The sequence below is a fragment of the Odocoileus virginianus genome, chromosome 14, assembly GCF_023699985.2.
Source record: "Odocoileus virginianus isolate 20LAN1187 ecotype Illinois chromosome 14, Ovbor_1.2, whole genome shotgun sequence".
Taxonomy (NCBI): domain Eukaryota; kingdom Metazoa; phylum Chordata; class Mammalia; order Artiodactyla; family Cervidae; genus Odocoileus; species Odocoileus virginianus.
In genome coordinates, this window is record NC_069687.1 from 31584300 (window position 1) to 31610670 (window position 26371).

Sequence of the window (26371 nt, forward strand, 5' to 3'; positions counted from 1 at the left end):
ATGGCAAGTGTTTGCCATGTCTGTTAATGCCACACAATTTTATATAGGTTGATTGAATCCAGCCTGAATTCAGACTTGTTCTATTGATTTTGAAACCTTCCCAGTGGAGAAATGGTTGGAGGGCAGTTAGGAAAAAGAGAAGAGGATGGAGTGATCATTAGTAATCCTGTGTTAAGATTCCTAACTTCTGCTTTTTAGAGGGACAATTTAACCAAAGCTGTATGGGATATGTTATTTTTTCAGGAGAGATAATATTATATGCATAGTGCCCAGAATACTGGTAGTACCAGGAAATAGTATTAATATTTACATCTGTTCTTGGCAGATGCATCATCTTTCATTGTGTCATCACTGCTAAGAGCCTATCTTTTAAAGTGGCTCAATAGACTTCACATCTGAGTTTCTGAAAGGCAGCAGGGATAGCTGATATACCTTCCACATGTGCAGGGCATTGCTCTGGGCGTCTGGGTTGATGCCTCATGCTTCTGGCCCATCTCAGTGTTTGGGCATAGCCAGTGGTGCTGCCTGCATTTTTCTCCTACGAAATTCCTAGCATGTGCTAGGAATAGGGCAGTTTGCTTTCCAGCATTTTGACACTATGAGACTTTTTCTCTTTCATTAATTTTTGGCTCCTTATTTCAGAACTCTTGCACCAAGTAACTAGTATTCATGGCTACTTACTGGTTGGCTTTATGTGTTTCTCATGACAGATAATCTACTTGGGACAGGTGGTTTGATTTTCCTTTCTTTAAGGTCAGCCAGTGCATGAAGAGCCCAGGAGAAAGAGTTCAGGGCCTTTTAAACTATAAATTAGCTTTTCTTAGGAGAAGGAAATGGCAACCCACTCCAGTATTCTTGCTTGGAGAATCCCAGGGACGGCGGAGCCTGGTGGGCTGCCGTCTATGGGGTTGCACAGAGTCAGACACGACTGAAGCGACTTAGCAGCAGCAGCAGCTTAGGACTGTGTGCTGTGAACCTTTTTAGCAGTAGAGCTGGAGTATAGAAGAAAGATAAGTTACTCTCTAGATAGAAAATATTCCAGCAACTACCATTTATTGAACAAATGTGTGTAGTCTCTAATGGCCCCAGTAGTCCTCTAGGATGAAGTCATTTTTCTCATTTTGCCCCACAGGTTGAGAGGTTTGCTCAAGGCCACCCAGCTAGTAAATGGCTTTGAACCCAGCTCATCTGACTTCAGAGCCCACATTCTTGTGTCTTTGCCAGACTGCCTCAGAGATGTCCTTGACAAAGAAATAACATTCATTGGTTGAACGAAGGATTTCTGCTAACCTCAGCAATCTACCTTCTCTTATCAAAACAAAAACAAAACAAAACAAAAAAAAACCAGGATAATGTGCCTTAGTTGAAGTGGAGAGAAGGGGGTCTTGAGAGGAATAGGAGCTAACTAGGTGAAGAAGTTAATAGCCATATATGGGGAATAAATGTTCACCATTATTTTTACTGATAAGGATGAGTAATGAAAAATGTTTAGAAAGCATTAGAGAAAAACTTCAAAACTCTCCAGAAAGAATAGACAATTGAAGGAAAGAAGACAAAAGAATGACTGTCCTAGCAGAGGGATGGGAAAGGGTTTTGTGTTACACCAAAGAGTGGAAGTGTAATCACAGGGTAAAGACAAAGGGAGGCAAACTTCAGCTCAACACAAGACTTTCTAACCATTGGTGGAGGAAAAATAATTGCATGAGCCACTTTGTGAGCCAGTGATCTCCTTGACTGGAGGGGTCCATTCGCAGCCTGGACACGCAGGGATCAGGGCCACCTTACTGAATATTCCTGCTGTGGCTGGGAGGTTGGGCTGCACAATTTTTCAAGCCCTCCAAACTCTAGCACCTATAGCTCTGTAATGATTAGAAGCTGAGTTGCAGATAGTGTAATAGATGACTTCTCAAATATGGCCAGTGTATCTCAGAAATGATTCTAGGCCCTGTCCTGCCCTAAGGTCTTTGCACTGGCTCTCCCCTCTGCAGAAATGCTCTCCACTCTGCAGAAATGTTCTCCCCCACACAGTTATGCCTGTGCCTAACTTCTTGCCTCCTTCATGTCTTTTCGATGAAGCCTGCCCCAACCACACTACTTAGAATTGAACTGTCATCACCCCATGTGCACTCCCAGTTACCCTTGCTCGGCTCCACTTTCTCTTTTTATAGCACTTATCACCACCTAACATACTTGGTGATTCACTTTGTTAATTCATTAACTATTTATTATCTCTCTCTCCCTCTGCCAGCTTTATGGGGTCAAGGATTTTTGCCTTTCACACCTAAGCACCTGAAACAGTTCCTGAGGTATTATAGGCCATTGATAAATACTTGTTGATCAATTAGTGGAACAGGGTTGAGCAGTCTGAGCTTAGGCTCTACTAGGAAGTGGTTGAGTGACTTTGGGCAAATCACTTAATCTCTCTGGGTCCCTGTTTGCTCTTAAAGTCTGTTCAGTTCAGTTCAGTCCCTCAGTCGTGTCCAACTCTTTGCAACCCCATGGGCTGCAGCACGCCAGGCCTCCCTGCCCATCACCAGCTCCTGGAGTTTGCTCAAACTCATGTCCATTGAGTCAATGGTGCCATTCAACCATTTCATTATCCGTCATCCCCCTTCTCCTCCCACTTTCAATCTCTCCCAGCATCAGGGTATTTTCAAATGGGTCAGTTCTTTACATCAGGTGGCCAAAGTATTAGAGTCTCACCTTCAGCCTCAGTTCTTCCAATGAATATTCAGGATTGATTTCCTTTAGGATGGACTGGTTGGATCTCCTTGCAGTCCAAGAGACTCTCAAGAGTCTTTTCCAACACCACAGCTCAAAGCATTAATTCTTCGGCCCTCAGCTTTCTTTATAGTCCAACTCTCACATCCATACATGACTACTGGAAAAACCATAGCTTTGACTAGATGGACCTTTGTTGGCATCTAGATGGACCTTTGTTGGTATCTCAGGTCTGTACCTCTCTAAAAATAATTGTAGGATTTTAAAATTCAGTTGAGCGGTTTGTTGTTTCCCTCAAAAGTATACCAAGTAATTTCAAATGAACACCAGTACAAATAAAAGAAAATACACCAAGCATCCCTTTTGAACCATATTTTGTTCTTTCTGTAGCTTGGCTGCTAACCTGAGCCCTTACACACTCAGATTCTTTTGTGTTCTGAGGACTGTATTCATAGAAACATACCATTGAAAGATAAATCAAGTGATCAGCCCCTATTTACCCCACTTCCTCTGTGAACCTTCTTGCTGGGGATTTTCCACTGCTAGGTTTTGGCTTAGGGGAAAATTTTAGAGCAACAGGAAAAAACACTGGTAGTCTGCTCCTGTTACCGGTATGATTCATCTTGACTGGCCTCTCTAACACTAGGGATATACTGTATTAGCTGGTACTAATGGTTTGGTGACTTTTTTTTTTTTTAATATGTACACATTTTGTGAGTTTTGCCACTGTTTTCAGATATTCTCTGAGGCTTCACATGAACATGGGGAAAGCATATGAGTTACATGAAAGTATATAATGATTAGCTCATCATATCTAATATATATACTACACTTAGTGAAACACAAACACATAAGATAACCTTAAGTAATATTTTCCCATAGAATAAAATGCATCAAGAAACTAGAAAAATAAGGGCAAAATTATACAAAATCAAACAGAAGGAAGGAAGCAACAAAGAGTAATAATCAATAAAATGGAAAACAGGGAAAAAAATAGAGAAAATTCAATAAATCAAGAAGTTGGCTCTTCAAAAAAGATCAATAAAATTGGCAAACTCAAGACTAACGAAGAGAAAGAGGAGGCAAATTACTGATACAAAAATGAAGTAGAGGATATACTACAGATCCTGCAGATTTCAAAAGGATAAGGGACTACAAACAATTCTACACATAAATTTGACACCATAGATAAAATTCACCAGTTCTTTGAAAAAGCACAAATTATCACAACTTACACAACATGAAAGACATAACTTGAATAGTCCTTTAACAACTAAGGAAATGAAAATAATAATTTAAAAACTCCAACAACAGTATCAAAAATTTCCAGATACACACAGTTTCCCTGGAGAGCAGTACCAAATATTTAATCAAGAATTATCATCAATCTTACTTAATCTCTTCCAAAAAATAGAGGAGGAGGTAACACCTACCTAATGTTCAGAAAGAGATGTGAGTCTGGCAAATATTAGGTGTTTAAATCCCTGTCATTCCTTAGAAACTGAAGATAAGTTTTTTCTCCTTAGGTTATCTTGACACTCATAGTAGGTATTGAGAAATATCTATTGAGTAAATTTTTCTAACAGTTTTCCTGTTTAGACATAATTACAAAAAAAAATGTGGAATTGAGGCATTTTCTTTAGGCTGCATTACTCTCTAATTTATTTATTCTCAAGCATCCTGGAATTGTTTTTGCTGATGTCATCCTGAGATGCAGTTCTTAAAAAACTACTAATACAAAATAGCTAGTTTAACTAAACTTCCAGATGGGACTCTCTGAAGATATTTCTGTATGTCTAGAATGCTCCAATTATAGCTCACAATGGTGTCAATTATTTATTTCTAGAAAACAAACTTCCCCAAGACTTGATGGTTTAAAAGAGCAATGATTTATTATTTTTTATGATTTTTATAGGTTTAATAAACAGTTCGTCTATCCTTGTCTTGGGTGTATTCAGTTGGCAGCTAGGCTGGGGCTGTCAGCTGTGATGCCTTTATTCTCCCCCAAGTGGCCTCTCCATATGATAACTTGGGCTTCCTCACAGCATGGTCGTCTTAAGGCAGCATTCCAAGATGGTTCCATCAGATCTGGTACTTTGGTTGAGATGGTTGGAGTTGCTAGGATCTGGCCACATGGTCTCTCCAGCAAGGTATCTGGACTGCTTGACATGGTGGCTCAAGACTGAGAGAGCAAAGTATGACAATCCTTAAAGAAATTTTAGCCTAAACTAAACTAGCATCACTTCTGCCACATTATGTTGAACAAAGCAAGTCATAATGCCAACCCAGATTCAAGAGGAGAGAAGATAAATTCTATCTTGTGATGGAAAGAGAGCATAGAATTAGTGGTTATCTTAATAACCTATGCATGCTAAGTCACTTCAGTCATGTATAACTATTTGTGATGCTATGGACTGTAGCCCACCAGGCTCCTCTGTCCAAGGGTTTCTCCAGGCAAGAATACTGGAGTGGGTTGCCATGCCCTCCTGCAGGGGATCTTCTAGACCCAGGGATCGAACCCACATCACTTTACAGCTCCTGCATTGGTAGGCGGGTTCTTTACACTAGCGTCACCTGGGAAGTTCTTAATAACCTATGGCCTAACTTATCCTTCCATATGCAAAATACACTTATTCTTTCCAAAGACCTACAAATATCTCATCTCATTAAGGCATCAGGCGTAGGACTAAGAGCCAGGATTTTGTCAATTCAGATATGAACAAAACTCCTAAGGCATTTCCCTGAATACATTCAGTGAAGCCCCTCTCTACCTGAAAGATCTGTGAATTAAAAAGATAAATTTTATGCCTCCCCATGCACCCAGCATTCAGTCATATCTAACTATTTGTGATGCTATGGACTGTAGCCCTCCAGGCTCCTCTGTCCAAAGGTTCAATCCCTAGGTTGGGAAGATTCCCTGGAGAAGGGAGAGGCTACCCATTCCTGTATTCTGGCCTTTAGAATTCTGTGAACTGTATAGTCCATGGGGTCGCAAAGAGTTGGACATAACTGAATGACTTCACTCACACAATAGAACCATCTGGGGTGCTATTAAAAACTACCATGCAAGAGTTCTTCTCTCTAAACTAATTAAATCAAGATCCAAAAATGCATTAGGATTTGTCCATAAATGATTCTCACATGCAACCAAGGTATATTACTCTTTTCTAGGGATAAGTCTTTTAAACTGTGTTTTGCATTCCAAGGAGGTAACTTTGGACAAATTTCACTCAACTTCAGTCACAGTAGTCCAGCCATTTAAATCTGATATAGACAGATAGAGAACAATTTAGTTCACCAAAAGAATATGATGAAAAGAATAAGTTTGATAACACTAAGCTGTTGTGATAGCCTAGGACTCTTGGCTTCATGAAATAGAACATATAATCATTAAGATATTGTTCTTGGCACTTTTATGTCTGGTCTACATGAATAACTTTGAAGTCATAATTGTTTAGTAAGAGGCAGGATCTGCCTTTCAACACCTCCAGGGTGTTGCTCTATTTGCGAAAAGCCTTCTGACCACATTGCAGATTTGATCATCTTCTCAATTTACTCCAAGGTCACACAGGACCTACTAGGTCTAGAGCCTCTCTGTGTACAGCAGATCAAGAGAAGCTTTCTGTGGATCCACGTTAGTTGCTTTGTAAGGCTCAATGCCTGACAAGTCTCCAGAGCTTGTTTTTCAAAGGAAGAGCTGCCAACTCATTTCCCTTGAGCTGTATGGATCTAGGGCTTCCCAGCTGGCGTTAGTGGTAAAGAACCCACTGGCCAGTGAAGGAGACATGAAAGACCTGGTTTCGATCCCTGGGTTGGGAAGATCCCTCTGTGGAGGGGGGCATGGCAACCCACACCAGTATTCCTGCCTGGCGAATCCCATGGATAGATGAGTCTGGTGGGCTCCAGTCCATAGGGTTGCAGAGTCGGACGTGACTAAAGCGATTTAAAACACAAGCACATACAGACCTAACTCTTGTGGGGAAATTTTACCCTACGGAGAAAGGTAAGAATTGCAATGGAGGAAGTCTTCAAAAGCCTTATTTCTCTAAAGGCCAAACAATGTTTGTATTTATTTTTATTTATTTATTTGGCTGTGCTGGGTATTGTTGCAGCACACAAACTCTTACTTGTGGCATTTGGGGTCTAGTTCCTCGGACAGGGATCAAACCCAGGTCCCTTGCATTAGGAGTACAGAGTTGTAGCCACTGGACCACTAGGGAAGTCCCAACAATGTTTTTAATCATCAAAGCAGAATAAAAGCTAGAACAATTTGTTATTTGGATACTTCCTGAGATCAGACATCTCAGTTCTGAAGATAAACCTCTACAATTTAGCAAACAAGAATAAAAACTTGTTAGCAAGGTCCACATGGGTCTTCATTTTACGGATCCTATAAAACTGGTGCTAACCACATTTTCTCTCATCCCCGTCACTCCTCAATTCCTTGAATTCTGATTTTGCTCACACTGTTCTATTCAAACTTCTCTGATCAGTCAGTTCAGTTCAATTGATCAGTCACGTCTGACTGTTTGTGACCCCATGGACTGCATCACGCCAGGCTTCCCTGTCCATCGTTGACTCCCAGAGCTTACTCAAACTCATATCCATCGAATCAGTGATGCCATCCAATCATCTCATCCTCTGTCGTTCCCTTTTCCTCCCACCATCAATCTTTCCGAGCATCAGGGTCTTTTCCAGTGAGTCAGTTCCTTGCATCAGGTGGCCAAATTATTGGAGTTTCAGCTTCAGCATCAGACCTTCCAATGAATATTCAGGACTGATTTCCTTTAGGATTGGCGGATAAAAGTTCTCTGATAAATGTTGCCAAATCAACGGACAGTTGATGGTCATTAGGTGGGTGCACATCTGTGTTTAATCAGGTCTCTATTCTCTAAATTCTCTAAATTTACTTCCTTGTCTTCTCCAACAACACACTCTGCTGGTTCTCTTTGACTATTCATTGTGTACCCTTTCATGAATTTCTTGTTTTCTCTTCCCAACCTTAAACACTGGGATCATTCAAGTGGCCATGGTTGACCCCTACTCTTCTCATTTACGTGTTCCAGTGTTTTCATTTATGCTTTTTATTTTAGTTAACAACTACTGATGATTCCTAAATCTCTTTGGGCTCAAATGTTACATAGTCTTGTACTCTACAAACATTTTCCAGATCACAGTCACAGTCTGGATTGGTCTGGAGGGGCTTCTAGCAGCATCCACACATTGTGCTATAGCCTTCCACCACAATTCCTTATGTTGATTTCTGACCATTACCCTGTATATTTTGTTCCCTCTCCTCTTCACATGTCTGTCCCTCCTCTTCCTGCCCCAAACTTCAATCAGACATTATTTGAGCATCTCAGTGTGAGATCTAGAAGTATGCACCATGAAAGAAGAGAGATTTACAGTAAGATTTCCTAGTTTACTCTTTCATGCCAGTGACATACTCTGCAGGACATCATCTAAGGGTCTCTTTTTTAGAATTAACATTCAAATTTTGATTTCTCATTTTTTATAGGTAAAAAGATGCTTCAAGAGGACATCTTTTCCTTTTGCTCTATTCTTCTGTTCTTATATTGTCACACATTCTGTATGGTGTTTCCAGTAACTGTGATCTTACTTATTGAAGGGAACTCGCCTTTCATCATGAACTGGAATCAACATTTCAGTAGATCTTCCCTGTTCCATGTTAACCTAGGGTGCTTGGAGAAGGCAGTTAAGTGTTACAGGGCTTGGCAGTTTACTACTCAGCCTTGTTTTATATGGTGATTAATATCCCCTACAGAACCTGATTACAGAAACATTTTGTCTCTTTCCTCTTGCACAGATCTAAATGACATTTAAGGGCTCTCTTGAGATGCTCAAATTGCTATAAAATACATTCATATGCTCTTTATCTTTCCTGCTTATGACATGTAGCTAGAATCTTATCTTTACGGCTCATTGGAGACACTCCCGACTCTTGCCTATAACAGACTCTTGAGTATCAGCTAATTTCTGATTATCTAAGATTGTCCTTGACCTTGATAAGGTTGCCGTTATAATAATTGAAGGTACTACTTTATAAAGCAGTATCAAGGTCTGTCTTATTCACATAATAAGTGCAAGCCTGTATAATGTCACCGTGCTTATTTAACTAACTTGCAGAGTACAGTATGTGAAATGCTGGACTGGGTGAAGCACCAGCTGGAATCAAGATTGCTGGGAGAAATATCAACAACCTCAGATATGCAGATGATACCACTCTAATGGCAGAAAACTAAGAGGAACTAAAGAGCCTCTTGATGAAGATGAAAGAGGAGAGTGAAAAAGCTGGCTTAAAACTCAACATTCAAAAAACCAAGATCATAGCCTCTGGTCCCGTCACTTCACGGCAAATAGATGGGGGAAAAGTGGAAATTGTGACAGATTTTATTTTCTTGGGCTCCAAAATCACTGCAGATGGTGGCTACAGCCATGAAATTAAAAGATGCTTGCTCCTTGGAAGAAAAGCTATGACAAACCTAGACAGTGTATTAAAACCTAGACAGAGAATTTGCCAACAGTAGTCCATATAGTTAAGGCTATGATTTTTCCAGTTGTCATGTATGGATGTGAGCTGGACCATAAAGAAGACTGAACACCGAAGAATTAAAGCTTTCAAACTGTGGTGTTGGATAAGATTCTGTCCCTTGGACAGCAAGAAGATCAAATCAGTCGATTCTAAAGGAAATCAACTGTGAATATTCACTGGAAGAACTGAAACTAAAGCTCCAATACTTTGGCCACCTGAGGCAAAAAGCTGACTCATTGGAAAAGAACGTGATGCTGGGAAAGATTGAAGGAGGAGGAGAAGCAGGGGGCACAGAGGATGAGATGGTTGGATGGCATCATCAAGTCAATGGACGTGAGTTTGAGCAAGCTCCAGGAAGGACAGTGAAGGACAGGGAAGCCTGGCATGCTGCAGTCCATGGGGCTGCAAAGAGTCAGACACCTCTTAGTGACTGAACAAAAACATCAAAGATTTGTTGAAAAACATCTATGAATGACTATATCCTTGTCCCTTTCAGTAATAATGTAGCTCCCTCTTGCTTATCATGGCTGAGGCAGATGTGACACATTTCTTAGGCCTCCAAGAGTGTGGGCTTGGGAACTCATTTCCACACCGGGCAAATTTGATAATTACAGAGCCAGTTTAGCTACTCACATCTTGTACTGTTGTCTTGAAGGACACTTAAGTCTCTAAATCTTTCAAGAAAGCCTGATTCAGTTGCTGAGCACAACTTGCTGGGCTGGTTGCATAATAACTTTACATTAGCAATAGGTTCGGAGAAGGCAGTGGCAACCCACTCCAGTACTCTTGCCTGGAAAATCCCATGGATGGAGGAGCCTGGTAGGCTGCAGTCCATGCAGTCGCGAAGAGCCGGACATGACTGAGCGACTTCCCTTTTACTTTTCACTTTTATGCGTTGGAGAAGGAAATGGCAACCCACTCCAGTGTTCTTGCCTGGAGAATCCCAGGGATGAGGTCACACAGAATCGGACACGACTGAAGTGACTTAGCAGTAGCAGCAGCATTAGGTTATCCTGCAGTTCATCCGAGGGGATTCATTTAAGAACAGATCCTAAAAGCCTTTTAATGGGAATAAGAATCAGGGAAAGAAGAAATCTGATTTCAAGAAAGCCTATGGAAATTTCCCATAGGAAGGTAGGTGCCCAGAGTGGCCCCAGAGTGGGCCCAGAGACTGACACATCATGGCAGGCATCCTTCCAGTCTTTTCAGAGTACTTTGTAAAAGTCCTCAGATGGCTAAACTCAAGGATCAGCTTCCACAGCTATAAAATATCAAGGACACATTTCTCCCATCAGCCTCCCTCATTAGGACTCTGGTGAGTAATACAGCATCCTTTTTCAGAGAATGACTACACTGCATTTGGATCACAAGGAAACCAAACAGTTGCTCTCTTCAAATGTTTGTTTGCATCAGCAGTATGCTTCAACACCCATAAGTCTCTGCTTTTGTATTCAAATGTTGAAAACCTACACACTCTACACCACTATTTTCCTGTGAAACTTTTTGTTGTAGTAGAAATGTTCTATATCTGGGTTGTCCAAGATGGTATACGTGACTATACCAGCTATATGTGACTACTGAGCATTTGAAATATGGCTACTGCAACTGAGGCACTGAGTTTTTAATTGAATTAAATTTGGACTAATTTAAATATGAATACTCACTTGATGTTAGTGACTGTGGTGTTGTACTGCACAGCTCTATACAACTGACATATAGACAAACACAAAAAAGAAGCACATGCAGTAATTTTTAATTATTCTGAAATTATAAAAGCAACATACTGTCAATAAAGGAAAAGTTTAAATAAACAAATGTGGGGGAAAAGCACTAAGAACACTCATTTCTCATCTAGATGTAGGTATTATTAATATAATGGTATGTGATACCCTTTCTATTATTTCTCTTCAATTTTGTTTTCTTTAGTTTTTTTTTATTGGAAGTAGAATTGTTTTTATTATCGACATGCTTCTACATTTATTTGACTCATCACCAACAAATGAAGTGTTTTTCAAGCAAGCAATTATTGAGAGTTTGTAAAAATTCAGTAGTTATCTCAAAAAGAGATGAGATCATAAAATGCAATTGGATAATATATAACAAATATTAACAGGTAATATGACTTCACACATTGATGACTTCTTACATGGAGTGGTAAGACATCTTACATGAAATGATAAATGGTAAATCCAATTTACTAACATTTCCCAGAAGTAAGACAGAGTAAGTATAAAAATGATGATTTAAGGATTTATAGCCCAAATGTCCTGGCACCATTCCAGATAAGATGTTTTAGAATATAATTTTTTAATATATGTTTGTAAAGATCTAAAAATATCTATCATTATATATTTCATAGCTCCTATTGGAAACAAATCAAGAGTACATCATCATTGTCTAAGAGTATAAACACTACATATATTTGACAATCGCTTCTATAAAATATTTCGGGTTTCAGAATTTAAGAACTTAATTGAAAATACCTGATCATTTAAAGTTTTTCTATAAACATACTAGCAGTTTACCCTTTTATTATACTATCTTTTTAAAAAATTAATTTTAATTGGAGTATAGTTGCTTTATAATTCAGTTTTTTGGTTTTTTGTTTGTTTGTTTGACCTTGCTTCATGACTTGTGAGATCTTAATTCCTTGACCAAGGATTGAACTCAGGTCCTTGGCATTAAAGGCAGTGAGTCCTAACAACTGGACAATCAGGGAATTCCTTCTCTTCGGTTTAAGATGGGAAAACAGTGCAATCTGGCCAGTGTGTGTTTAGAATGGTCAAGAGAATAGCATAAAAATCCTGGACGAGCCTGGATTAACTGATTATAACTATGCCAGGGTCTGTCTCCTGCATAGCCAGCAGGTCAGCAGCTGCCTCTGAGGGGTCAGTGCCCACTGTTGTCCTTACAAAATCTCCTCCCCGTAAGCTGTCTGTCACACCTTTAATTCCCACTGTATTTAGGTTGATGTGTTTCTGTTAACAGCTAAATATTAGGCACAGCACCTCCTAACATTTCAGCTGTTAGCATGTCAGGGGAGCACGGTCTGGATGGTCAGGGTGAGACAGGGGCATCTGAAGGGCATGAGCAGCCAAGAGCCAGTGTTTAGCCCCCAGGACAAGGAAGGAGAGTGCCTAGAGGGAAGAGACCTGACGGAAAGAGGTTGAGAGTGCCGTTCTCATCCTTCAATCTAGGATGGGTATACCAAAGGCATTCATTCATTCCTTCATTCCTGTGTCCATTCAACAAGTAATTTGTTAAGTCCCTACATGATGTCAAGGTGCTTCAGAGAAGTACACATATATTAGGATAAACAAAAGTTATATTCACTCCTTTGTGGATTTGGGGGTCTAATACAAAGACAGACATAAACAAGGGAACAATGAAAACTCAGTTACAAGTTGAGAAAAGTGTTCTGAAGGAAACATAAGCATAAATGACCAGAGGAAAGGAGGAGAGGGTCTCCGTGGATAAGAATAGATCAGGAAATCTGCTTTGAAGAAAGGACCTTTTCACTAAGACACAAAAGTTGAGAAGGAGCTAGTTCAAGGAAGTGTGTAAGGTGGTTGTGTGTGGGTGTGTGTTGTGTGTTCCGTGCACTGGACAAGGCATTAGCGAAGGCCTGGTCAGGCAGAGCTTGGAGCAGTGAATGAAAACAGGGCAGCGGGGCTACAGTTGGAGAAGTGAGCAGGGGGCACATCAGGCAGGCCCCTAGGCCTCATAGGCGCTTCCATGTTTACTCTAAAGGAAACAGGAGGTATTGGCGATGAGTCAGGAGGGCAACATGGTTGTTAGCACTTATTTTTAGGTGAATCTCCATTCTAATTGCTGAGGGTGTAGCATGGAGCTAAACCAGCAAAAAAAAAAAAAAAAAATCCTTGTCCTTATACAGTGTATGTTCTAGTGGGAACTGAAATCACAGGAAAGTTGAGTTTAGAGAAACTGTTGAGAATTCAGTCCTGACCTTTGAGGTGACTGGAGACACTCCCTGAGACAGATAAAGTCAGACAGACAGGACGCCACCTGCAAAGCGTTTAAGTGTTGGTCCCCCATCTCAGGAAGGACTTTTCACCTGGATCTTGGGCTCCGCCTTATCAGAATATTCCTTTTGCAAATTGTTCACTTGTTTCCTGACCTGATAAACACAGCTCTCCTTCCAGGCAAATTGGTTATCTTTCAGCCTAAGGATGTCTAAGGACATGGCTCTGGGATTGTCATTCATTTATTTACTAATTCAGATTAGTATGGGTTGAAAATTTCTAGCCAGCCAAAGTCAAAAGTTTAACTGAAAGCCAGTGGCAAGTTAAGTGAAGAATACTCCTTTTAAGAGGCGTTTCATCTGCCTCTTAGGCTGCTGAAGAGACACAGCCAGAATCTAAGTGGTCTTAAATTTACTCTCAAGGGATTTCTTATAGTGAAGCCACAGAAATTCACTGGGCCGGTATCCAGCTCTGCACAAACCAGCAGCTCATCTTTGTCTTTGTGACAGCCATCACCGCTCCTGCACACACAGCACCAAAGTGTAGTGAGGCATAGCATGACCCTCCGAGCAAAAGGACAGGATGTCCAGTCCATTTTCCTTTCTAGATGCCATCCCCATACAGGTGAAATGGACTGAAGGAGTTTTTTACACACTCTACATCATTTGGCTGTGGCCTTGAGTGCAAAATATAAGAGAATGCCAAAGAAATTTGGCAACTGAGATAAATAATATTTTAATGCAATGTTTTAAACTCAAAACTGATGCAAAAAGTCCTGTGTAATGTATAATGGACATGTAATATATAATGGACAAAATATTGTAATTTTAACAGAAGATGATATCCACTGGGGTGAACACCTCTGGCTAGACTTCAAGGGACCTGGGACCTTCTTCAGCTGTGCAACATGTGGTAAGTTACTCAACCTTTCTGTTCCCAATTTATAGAGGAACAACCTGAAACCCAGTGAGGCGCTCATTCTTTCAAGGAGCTATTGATTCATCAGACTCTCTTGGGGGAGGGGATACACACTAGCCATTGGTAACTTCTTACATTCCTCCCAATAATACTAAGTGCACTAGGGTTGAGAAAAATGACTTGACTGGCCTGATAAACTAATTGCAAGGCAAATATTAGTTCCTACTTGTGGTTTTCTGTATTTCTCCTGCCATGTGTTGCCAACACTTTGAAAAAAATAATTCTTCAGTTTAGGACAGTATGACACCAGGGCAAGATCATAGGAAGGACGGAGAAATGTTTGCTGAGCTCCTACTTCTTCCCAGTCATCATGCTAGATGTTGATGTTTTGGTTTAATTCCACCCCCATCTCCATTGAAGAGATGAGGAAACTAGTGTCTGTAGGGAGGCCTCTTGTGAAAACCCTCAACTGGCCTCACAAAGCACGTTCATTCAATGGGGCATTGGAACTGCTCACTTCACAGACCCTCTAGAATGGCCCACTTGTCTGCACTCAGCAATGAACTCAGCAACACAGAAATGCAGCATTCCATGTAAATAACTGGAGAGCCCTACATTTCCCATCAGCTTGAAGTGATTGGGGCAGAATTCAGAAGAACATAGACTGGCTCTGGAGTCGATTGAGGATGGGCTGCATCTAGACAGATGGCACAAGGAAGTCTGTTTGGGGAGAAACGCTCCAGCCCAGATCATCCTTTGAGGAGAGAGTTCCCAGTCCCTCTCGTCCCTTCCCTGTTTCATTTCCCCCACAGTTGACATGTCATGAGTTCTAACTCTGTGCCAAGCACTGTCCATCTTTTGTATAACATCTTGTTTTTACTCTTCATAACAATCTTGTATGCACATGTGCTCAATTGACTCAGTCTGTCTGACTTTTTGTAACCTTATGGACTGTAGCCCCCCCCAGGCTCCTCTGTCCAAGGAATTCTCCAGGCAAGAATACTGGGGTGGGTTGTTATGCCCTAGTCCAGGGTATCTTCCCAACCCAGGGACTGAACCCTTGTCTCTTATGTCTCTAGCATTGGCAGGTGAGTTCTTTACCACTAGCACCACTTGGGAAGTTCCATAATAACTTTATGTGGTAGAAATTCTTAGATTCTCTTATTGGTGAAGAATCTGAGAATCAGTTATGTCAAGTAATTACCAGGCTTCCTGCAAGCTGTAAGAAGCTGAGTTAGGATTCAAAGTCAGGTCTTCCTACACCAGAGCCTGTACTGTGAAGCATGGTCTATACTGCAGACCCCAAGACCTTTCCAGTTAGCAGCAACTATTTGAAAATTGGTGGGCTGGCGCTTTCTTAGTCACTGTCCAGAGAGTGGCTCAGTGGGTATCACTGAAGACCCAACAGCTTCCCATTGAGAAATAACAAACTTTCCATCGTCTGCATATTTTCCATTTAAAGAGCATATTTTAGCTGGGTCAAGTGGTAGTTTACTCACAGCTTCAGGAAATGCTAGAAATTACGAGCTCTCTATAGTTTCTCTGACCTCAGCCCATAATTATGGAAGCTTACTTCTGAGCATACCAGTAACTTTCCATGTCAGTCCAGGTTGGAAATAACCTCCACCTCCTCAAACCTGGGTGTACTGTTCTTGCAGCATCAATCAGAGGATGCAAAATGACAGCAATTTCAGTACTCAGAGCTTTCTATTCCCTCATATTTAACCCAAATATATTCTTCATCTTTTGGCCCCTTTCCTAAAAAAAAAAAGAAATTGGTACGCAGAGCAGATGTTCAAGGTCAAGGACTGTGCTCTATCCACTTGTGTCTCCAGCACATGCTATAGTACCTTACACAATTTGGTGCGTGAGTGAATGATGCGTGAATGAATGATGCATGCATGCTCTGCATGTGAGGAAGGGGCTCCTGAACCCTCCCCTCCCACAGACAAGACATAAGCAGAGACATGTTTTCTAGAAGTGCAGAAGCCACCGTGTATGTCACACTGCACCTGGCTTCTGCTGTTTTTTCTAAACTGCCTCCCCACCGCTGGACTTACTGACACACCCCCACTGTGGTCCCAGATTCACCCTTGCTCCACTAAGTCTGGAGTTAAACAAGTTGGGGACAGGAAGTGTAGCAGTGGCTTAAGTCTCCACCACCAACAGGGGTTGAAGGTGAGGACAGGGTCCAAAAGCAGGATTCTGGGTGATCAGCTTTATCTGTGGGTTTATCTTAACCCTCGTGATTTGTAAGGTGTCTCATCTAATCCTCACAACAGTCCAGCAAGGCAGAGGCTGTGCCTGTTAGAACTGGGTTTGTCTGCATGAAACAGAAGCCCATGTAAACAAGTTTCTTCCTCTCTCACAATGGGAGGCTGCAGGACCACTCAGGGCCGGTCCTGTGGCTTCCAGTGCCATCAGGGTCTTGGGCTTCTTTTGGCTCTCAGCCCCACCAGGGCTTAGTTTGTGGCTTGGTCCTTCATGCTCACTAGAGTCTGCTTCCCTTTCAGCTTCCTGAGTTTCAGGCAGAAGAAAAGGGGGAAGGATGAAGGGCAGAGGCATATGCCAGTGGAATTTCCCCCTTTCACAAGTTTTCCCACAGCTCCTCCAGGGATTTCTGCTCACAAGTCACCGAATACACCAGGGACTCTGGGGGTTATTGGTGTTATTGGTCTATAACAACGTTTCTGAAATAGTGGGGTCCTTTTGCCTAATGAAAAAAGGGAGACAAGGCTGGCATTTAGTAGGGTTCCACCAGGGCATGGCAGCATTGGGAGCTGCAGGGAGAAGCCTGGGGGCCCAAGGATTTGAGAGCCATGGTGCTTCCTCCCACCTTTAGGTGACCAGTCCATAGCACCGGGCTTCCATCTTGCCTCCTCTCTCCTCACTCATCCTCTGTCACGCTGGAGTCCCTACCCTGAGCTAGAGCCCCGCCCGGACCCTTCCCACTCCCTGAAGTCCCTCTCCTGCTTTGTTATCAGCCCCCCTCACCACTAGCAGGATCCGTCTGTCTGTTGAGCAGTTTTCCAATGCTGATCTCTATGACACCTGGCCCCTGCCTTTAATCGATGGGTGGCATCCTCGCCTACAGCCCCCCAGGCACAGGCTGGACCTCCTTCAACTTGAGATTGTCCAGTTCATCTCTGAACTTGTCCAGGGATGACCCAAGGTCTGTTCCTATAATCTGATCAGTGTCAGTACCCAGAAAGTTGGGGGGGGTGTCCTTTCCTGTGGTCACAAGGTTCCCACAGCCTTGCATCTGACCCATCTTGAGGCTGATACTTGGAGCAGGAATAAAGCTTTCATACTCCCTTTCACATGATCTGGCTACTGAAGGGGCACCACGGATGTGTTTTCCTGGCACCCAAAGATAACAGGGGATAGGACTTAAAGGACCTGAAAGGCATGTAGCCATCATTTAGCTTTATCCAAGAGGAATGGAGGTCCAGAAGGGTAGACATAACCTCTCTAAAGGGGCAGAGCTGCACCCACACGCGTTGGGTTCCAGCCACACAGCCCACGGTAAGCATGTCGGGGTGAGCTAGGCGTCTGAGGCCAGTTGGTGGATACTTCCCAGAGGTCTCTCCCAGCTTCCTTTCACCTATAGTCAAACCATCTAACTAATTATGGGGAAGGCTGAGGGAGGGGATGTGAGATAGCTACAGGGAGCAATCCTGTGTTCTAAACCAGGAGAGCATTTTGTCAGAGAGCTGGGAAAGCAACGGTTTTAGGAAAGTCAAATGCGGAGTGGTTGAAATGGAAGAATTTTACACATTAATAATTCTAGGTATGAAATAGGGAAACAGATTAGGAAAAGTGATGGATATTGTCCAAGAATGCTCCTGGCTGCAGTTAACAGAGGGAAGAATACTGGCAGCTAACAACGATTACTATATTAGAGCATTTACTATGGACCAAGCACTGTGTTTAGAGCTTTACCTGAATCAATTCACTTATTCATCACAGCAGCCCCATGAGTTCCCTACCAATGGCTGCAATTCTGTACCCACATTTCTTGAGGCTAAATGGGTTTTTGGTTCAGAATTTTTCATATCTTAAAAAAATAATATGGTGCATATACTGCAAAATTATATTATGGGATTTGGGACAGCACCCAGGAAACATGTATATTGACATTTCTGCAGCAAGTGGACTAGACAAAGACCATAAAAACCATCATGTCAATCTTTCCACCAATTCATGAAAAAATTCTAGGTATAGAGAGGGGTGATGGGGAGGGAGATGGGAGGGAGGTTCAAGAGGGAGGGGACATATGTATACCTATGGCTGAGTCACGCTGATGTTTGGTGGAAACCAACACAATATATGGTGACTGCAGCCATGAAATTAAAAGGCGCTTACTCCTTGGAAGGAAAGTTATGACCAACCTAGGTGGTATATTAAAAAGCAGAGACATTACTTTGCCAACAAAGGTCCGTCTGGTCAAGGCTATGGTTTTTCCAGTGGTCATGTATGGATGTGAGAGTTGGACTGTGAAGAAAGCTGAGCATCGAAGAATTGATGCTTTTGAACTGTGGTGTTGAAGACTTGAGAGTCCCTTGGACTGCAAGGAGATCCAACCAGTCCATCCTAAAGGAGATCTGTCCTGGATGTTCATTGGAAGGACTGATGCTGAAGCTGAAACTCCAATACTTTGACCACCTCAGGTGAAGAGTTGACTCACTGGAAGAGACCCTGATGCTGGGAGGGATTGGGGGCAGGAGAAGAAGGGGACGACAGAGGATGAGATGGCCGGATGGCATCACCGACTTGATAGACATGTGTTTGAGTAAACTCCAGGAGTTTCTGATGGACAGGGAGGCCTGGCGTGCTGCGATTCATGGGGTCGCAAAGAGTCAGACACAACTGAGTGACTGAACTGAACTAAACTGAACACAATACTGGTGATAGACAGGGAAGCCTGGCATACTGCAGTCCATGGGGTCTCAAAGAGTTGGACATGACTGAGCAACTGAACTGAACTGAACACAATACTGTAAAGCAGTTATCCTTCAATTAAAAATAAATAAAGAAAAACTGTAGGCTTCTGAGCTTTGGGGATTTCAGAGCTTTTGAACTGCACCATTATCCTCAGTTTCCAGAGGAGAAAAGGGGCAAACTGGTTCCAGAGTCTGTGCTGTTAGCTCTATTGTCCTGCTGCCCAGTGACAATGCACCTCCATCACATGGTATACATTCAATATTACTGGAATGCAAGGAACCTAATCTAGTTCTCCTAGAGATGATGCCAAGGAAGAGGAAACACACTCTGCTGCACTTCTTTAACAAGTGGGGAAACAGGCTCAGAGAAGGGGTGTCTTGTTTGAAGGCACAGACTGGGTGAATAGAGACAGGATCTGCACCAAAAGTCAGGTCTTCAGACCCCCAGCCCTCCTGACTCCTACTCCTGTCCCACTTGGGCACATTTCTTACGAATTATTTGAAGGAAGAGTACTATGGAGAGAATGGTATCACTTGTGATGCTTTGAAGAGTAAGTTCGAAGTGGCAGCAGAGTCAGCAGAAACGTGAAAACATTTGCTAACTTTCTGAACAGATTGTAAAAGAAGAGGGTGTGACAGCCTCCTTATCTGCCCCGGATGCCGTAGAACAAGGCGCTGACCAGTTGAGTAAGGGGACTGCATCCAGCCCTCCCCTCCTGCAACCCTCCCTGACATTAGGATTATCTGAGGTCTGTTTTTCTCCAAGGTGGGGGAGGAGAAAACAAGCAAGCAAACAAACAGTAATCCTGAGCACCAGAACATTCGGGCAAGAGGTTTCTGCTGTTGTGTCCTAGAGACTCCAGATCAAATATCAGAAACCCACAGCCACCGAGAGTCATGGGAAGCACAGCCTGCAATACTCAGGAAGGCGCGTAGAGGAGACTGCAAGGTCGGCCTCAAGAGCAAATATTAATAGATGAGGGATTAGAGGATACTGCCCAGATCTTTATGCTCAGAATATATGTTGCCCCTCTCACGGACAGAACAGGCAGGACCGGAGCTGGTAGGAGAGTCAGGTGGCTCTGGAGGAACCTGGGAAGGGTGGAGAGTTGAAGAAAGTGGGAAGAACTTCAGCACTCCTCCACCTTCTCACTTCACCACATCACGGATCATTATTTCCAGCAAGAGTCTCTGGAGATGTTCCCACTTCTGGCTATGCTGTAATTTTTCTAAAGTTACCAATTGGTCAAAAAAAAAAAATAAGTAAAATTACCAATTGGCAAGTAATGGCATGCTATTACGTAAGGATATCAAAAAGCCCCCTACCCTGGCATGCAAATATCTTACCACTTACAGGAACTCATTTGTACTGGAGAATTCTCTGGAAGACACCATATGCAAATATTTTGCCAAAGAAGTGCCTCAGCACATGCCATCCATCTATCTGGAATATTGTCCCTTCATTTTCCTATCTTTTAAAATTCCACTCATTTTTCAAGACCTTCTTTGGACCTGTGCCTCTTTCCTGGGGACCCCAGTAGTTTCTTACATACACCTGTATTAGAAACATGTGCTTGCTCGATTGCTTTAGTCATGTCCAACTCTGTGTGACCTTATGGACTGTAGCCTGTCAGGCTCCTCTGTCCATGGGATTCTCCAGGAGAGAATACTGGAGTGGGTTGCCATGCCCTCCTCCAGGGGATTTTCCCAACCCAAGGATCAAACTCTCATCTCTTATGTCTCTTGCATTGGCAGATTTTTTTTTTTTTTTTTTTTACCACTAGGGCAACCTGGCAAGCCCTCTTTAATATCACTACTTGTTACAGGTTGGTCTCCTCCATCGGATGGTGAGTATGACAATATAATTCACAAAGACTAAACAAATATCTCAGATTTGTGATGAATTTTCAAAATTGCTGATTATTTTTATTGTATAGACGACATAAATTAAGTTTAATGGAAAAAGAAAGTTTAATGGGCTTGAATTTAAAGCGGTCCAAAAAAAAAAAAAAAAGACTAAATGGGGCAGTGTGTGTTAAGTCCTTGGCAGAGAGTAGGCATTTCTCTTTCCTTCTGTCAGTTCTTCAGTTGAACTACTTTTAGGATTCACTTCTTTCCCTCCTGATTCCTTACTCCAACCATAATCCATTCCTTAATCACTTTAAAAGATTCCTAACTGTCTTCAGTGCCTGCAGGATCTTTATGGTGGCTCAGATAGTAAAGAATCACCTGCAAGGTGGGAGACCTGGGTTCATTCCCTGGGTTGGAAAGATCCCCTGGAGGAGGGCATGGCAGCCCACTCCAGTATTCTTGCCTGGAGAATCCTCATGGACAGAGGAACCTGGGGGGGCTACAGTCCATGGGGTTGCAGAGAAGGGCACGACTGAGTGACGAAGCACATACACAGGCTACTGACTAATGATTTTCCCTAAAATGTCTCTGTCCTTGTGTTCTTCCATGTTCAAGGACTGCAGTGCTTCCTCGTAGCCTACTGCACCAATCCCAACAAACACCTAGCAATCTATCCAGCAGTACCATCTTTTTCTCCCAGTCATAAAACTCCTTCCTAATAGAACATGAATGTTATTCAGGTTTTGAATCGACCCTGTGCAGTGTGTCTCAAGGGAGGATGAATCTCCCTGGTTGGTGCTCAAGAATGTCCTAAAGGACCCAGGCTCTTCCTGACCTTTTGCTTCACCATCCTTAGTATTTTTTGGCTTTTCATCCTCTTACTCAGAGCCCATGACCTCTAGATGGCTGCCATTATCCCAGACATCATGAGTGATTCAGAGATAGGAAGCAAGTGGAAGCGTCAAAAGGTTTTCTCTTCTCAATGCTTTGCCTTTTCATTTAGAAAGGGAAGCCTGCCAAATGCCTGATTATCACATCTGGAGCCCTCCTCTGGGCACTGTTTAACCCCGCTGACATTTTAGCCATCATTGTCCCTTATGGTAGGGTTGATACATTTACCAAATAGGAACATAGGATAGCCAGTTAAACCTGACCTTGGTAAACAACAAATTTTCAGCATAATTATGCCCCATATGTTGCAGGAGATATACTAAAAAGTTACTTGTTGTTTATCCGTAGTTCATACTTAACTGGGTACCCTGTATGTTTTCTGGCAACCCTCCCTTATGGACGCTGCTACAACTTTTCACCAAATCTCCCTAAAGAATTGATAGGATGGCTCCGAGCCCTCAAAATGCCACAGCACTGGGATGTTAAATGAGAATCTTGACCCAAATGCCTCTCTTCACCTTTTGTTTTACACTCTTTATTAATGGAATAACAAAGAAGTCACTCGTGCCCCATTGTCCTAACATGTTTTCAACAAAGCATCTCTTTACTTGTAGCCACTCTTCCCAAACACTCAGCCCTGAGCTCTAGAGGTGAAGCTGGGGCAGAAGACAAATGCGAATGGTAAGTGTTATGGCGTAGCCAGCATTGCTCCTTCCTTCTGCAACCCAGTGTTTCGCCAGCCTGCCTTTCTCCACTAGAACTTGAATGTATCTTTACCAGTGGCCCCAAACCTGTTATCTTGGGCAACACCTTTTCAGTTCATGCAAACAGACCTACTCACCTGTCTACACTGACATTTCAAAATCCTAGTAGTCACAGCTTAGTCCCACAAGTGCCACAGATTTAGTCTCATAAGTGCTATTCAGAAGAGAGACCAATAATGGCTCCACTGCTTAAGGCAATCTTCATAGAAATTAAGACTGGACTTGGCTCTTGAAGGAAGGAACTGAGTGGGTCAGAGGCAAAAAGAGGCTGCAGGTGGGAGACAGAAAAAGTGTGCTTTCAGGAGGCTGGGGAGACCAAGACTGAAGCAGGAGTTGCTGTCTGTGGCGCCATGGAATGAAGGTGCGGTAAATTCAGGACCGTGTTATAGAAGACACCACAAACAAGGAACAGCAGCTTGCTTGATTTAGAAGGAAACAGAAGACCTTCAGAGCTTCTTGATCATGTTGAGTCACCAGGTGATGGCTGCATTTCCATATCTGCTGATTGATTCAGCCATACAAGGAGAAATCACAAGACCATGCATATGCACAAAAGTGAAGTTGAAAAAAAAAAAAAAGTGAAGTTGGAAACTGTTTTACAGCCATAAGAATTTTCAGTCCATACTTTTCAGGAAATAATTCAGATCACTCAACCTAAACTTGTTTTTACATTTCCGCTCATCATTCCCTGGTGTAAAATTAAGTCATTTAAAGAGAAGCCCAGCACATTTTGTTGAAGGTATGCTCTCCTCTGTCAGTTAAGAAATCTGAACCTTTAGAAGAATTCACTCTTTCTAATTAAATTCATTAGCTCCTGGACTTATAACAAGGCCATCTGATATTTGAGAAAAATATACATTGTATTATTAGATACTGAAGTTTATGTCCACTTCATCTTGGGCATGAAGGATATTCCAGGGAAATTTTGATCATCACTAATTCTTTGGCAGCCTCTTCCCTCCTCCTGGGCCCAGGAGCTTGTGTACAGGAGATGTGCTCTGGTATGTACCATCCCTTCACACTGTATCCCACCTGCCAATATAACAGCTCCCCTTCACCCAATTTCCTGCCCACCCACTGCACACTCAGGCTCTCCCTGCATTACTGCCCAAAGAAGTGGGTGTGCCCTGCTCTCCCTTTTCTCAGAACAGTACATTGATCTGGCCCAAGGCACATCCTTCCCCTTTTGTATTTTGTCTCTCTAAATGGTACCTTGTTCACCCAGGGGCCTGGGGGGTTTCTGTTCCTTCCATCTCGCCTGAAACCCTATCCTGCAGAGGATCTGGTAAACTATTCCACACGATGCTTGGATATATTCTTGTGGGAGTGGAGGGAAATATGGAAAATTGAGAGGCAAGAGAATATAATGCAGTCCAAAGACATCTTCTTTCTTCTTCTAAAACAAACAACACACACACACACACACACACACACACACACACACCCCTCAGTTGGGGGTCAAGGGTCCTTGCTGTTAGTTTTGTTTCTCCCTGGAATTACCCATGGTGACATTGACATGTTTGCAGCGGTAGATGCGGTCACCAAAACCTTAATATGTAATCCTTCTTAGAAAAACAGGAAGGAAACTATTTTTAAAATAAGTGAAACTCAAATCATGGGGATTTAGGCATCAGCCTTCAGAGGAGGAACCAACTCTCTAGACAAGGGGAGAATGTTCTGGAACGAGGAACAGAAAGTCCACATTGCTCCCTTCTTGGTCTTTCTACTCCAAACCTCTCACTGAAGTCATCAGAAGGGTCATTCTAGTTCAAGCTTATGTTACTTTTCCATTTATTTATTTATGAACAAATAACTCATGCACATAGCACAATATTAAAAATATTCAATAGGTGATAAAGGGAACAGTGAGCATCCTTCATTTTCCTGCCATGGCCACTATTTCCTCCCTGGGGGTTATTTCCATGATAAGTTTCTTCAGGGTCCTCTTTCTGGAGATTGTCTATGCATTTTAAAAAATATAGTTATTTGAAATAATTTCATCAGCTTATTTGCTAATTTTTCTCAGAGCTATGGGTCAAAAGATAACAATACAAACAAATATAAAAGATGATCCATAAAATGTCACACACTGCCATCTCCATGGTTTCCACTCTACACTAACCCTTCCCTACACCCCATCAGAAAACAGCTTTTATGTTCCTGCGAATTATTCCAGACTTCTTAAAGGAACATACAAACAAATACAATTCCTATTCTTCCCCACAAGGGACTCTCTAATGATAAAAAAGATTATTTGCAAAAGCAAAATGCCCATTAATGGAATTAACAATATGCAGTTTATAAAGCAGTCAACTTAAGCACAAATATATATATATAACAAACTACTACTAATAAACAAATGTAATTATACTGAGTTTCCTTGCTTCAAGATATTGTGATCATCTTAAAAGGGGATGCTCTTTTTCAAAAGTATTTAAAAATCCATATGTCCTGAGCATCACATTCCAGGATGTCTGGTTCTAGGTGAGTGATCACCCCATTGTGGTTATCTGGGTTATTAAAACCTTGTTTGTATAGTTCTGTGTATTCTTGCCACCTCTTCCTAATATCTGTGCTTCTGGTAGGTCCATACTATTTCTGTCTTTTATTATGCCCATCTGCATGAAATGTTCCCTTGTTATCTCCAATTTTCTTAAAGAGCTCTCTAGTCTTTCCCATTCTATTATATTCTATTCTATAGAAGGAGAAAAAATGGAAACAGTGACAGACTTTATTTTCTTGGGCTCCAAAATCACTGTGGACAACAGCTGCAGAGATGGAATTAAAAGACATTTTCTCATTGGAAGGAAAGGTATGACAAATCTAGACAGTGTATTAAAAAGCAGAAAGATCACTTTGCTGACAAAGGTTCATATAGTCAGAGCTATGCCTTTTTCCTGGTGGCTCAGACAGTAAAGAATCCACCTGCAATATGTGAGACCTGGATTCAATCCCTGGGTTGGGAAGATCCCCTGGAGGAGGGCATGGCAACCCACCCCAGTATTCTTGCCTGAAGAATTCCCATGGACAGCAGAGCCTGGCGGGCTACAGTCCATGGGGTCACAAAGAGTCGGACACAACTGAGCAACTAAACATAGCACACATGGCTTTTCCAGTGGTCACGTATGGATGTGAGAGCTGGACTGTAAAGAAGACTGAGTGCCGAAGAATTTATATTTTCAAACTGTGGTGTTGGAGAAGATCTTGAGAGTCCGTTGGACTGCAAGGAGATCAAACCAGTCAATCCTAAAGGAAATCAATCCTGAATATTCATTGGAGGGACTTATGCTGAAGCTGAAGCTCCAATACTTTGGTCACCTGAGCCAACACATTGGAAAAGACCCTTGATACTGGGAAAGATTGAAGGCAGGAGAAGAAGGGGGCAACAGAAGATGAGATGGTTGGGTGGCATCACCAGCTCAATGGACATGAATTTGAGCAAACTCCGGGAGACAGTGAAGGACAGGGAAGTCTGGCGTTCTGCAGTCCATGGGTTGCGAAGAGTCGGCACGACAGAGTGACTGAACAACAAATGTCCTGGACTGTACCAGTCAGAATAACTGCCAAGATAACATCATGCCAGCTGCACCTGGTACACCATATAGCTGTGTCCTGATGACTTGCAGCTTGTTTGCCCTGGGTCAGTCTGTACATTGCTGGGGACCAAGGTGATGGCTCAGAGATGGTACAGAATCTGCCTGCAATGCAGGAGACCTGGGTTTGATCCCTGGGTTGGGAAGATCCCCT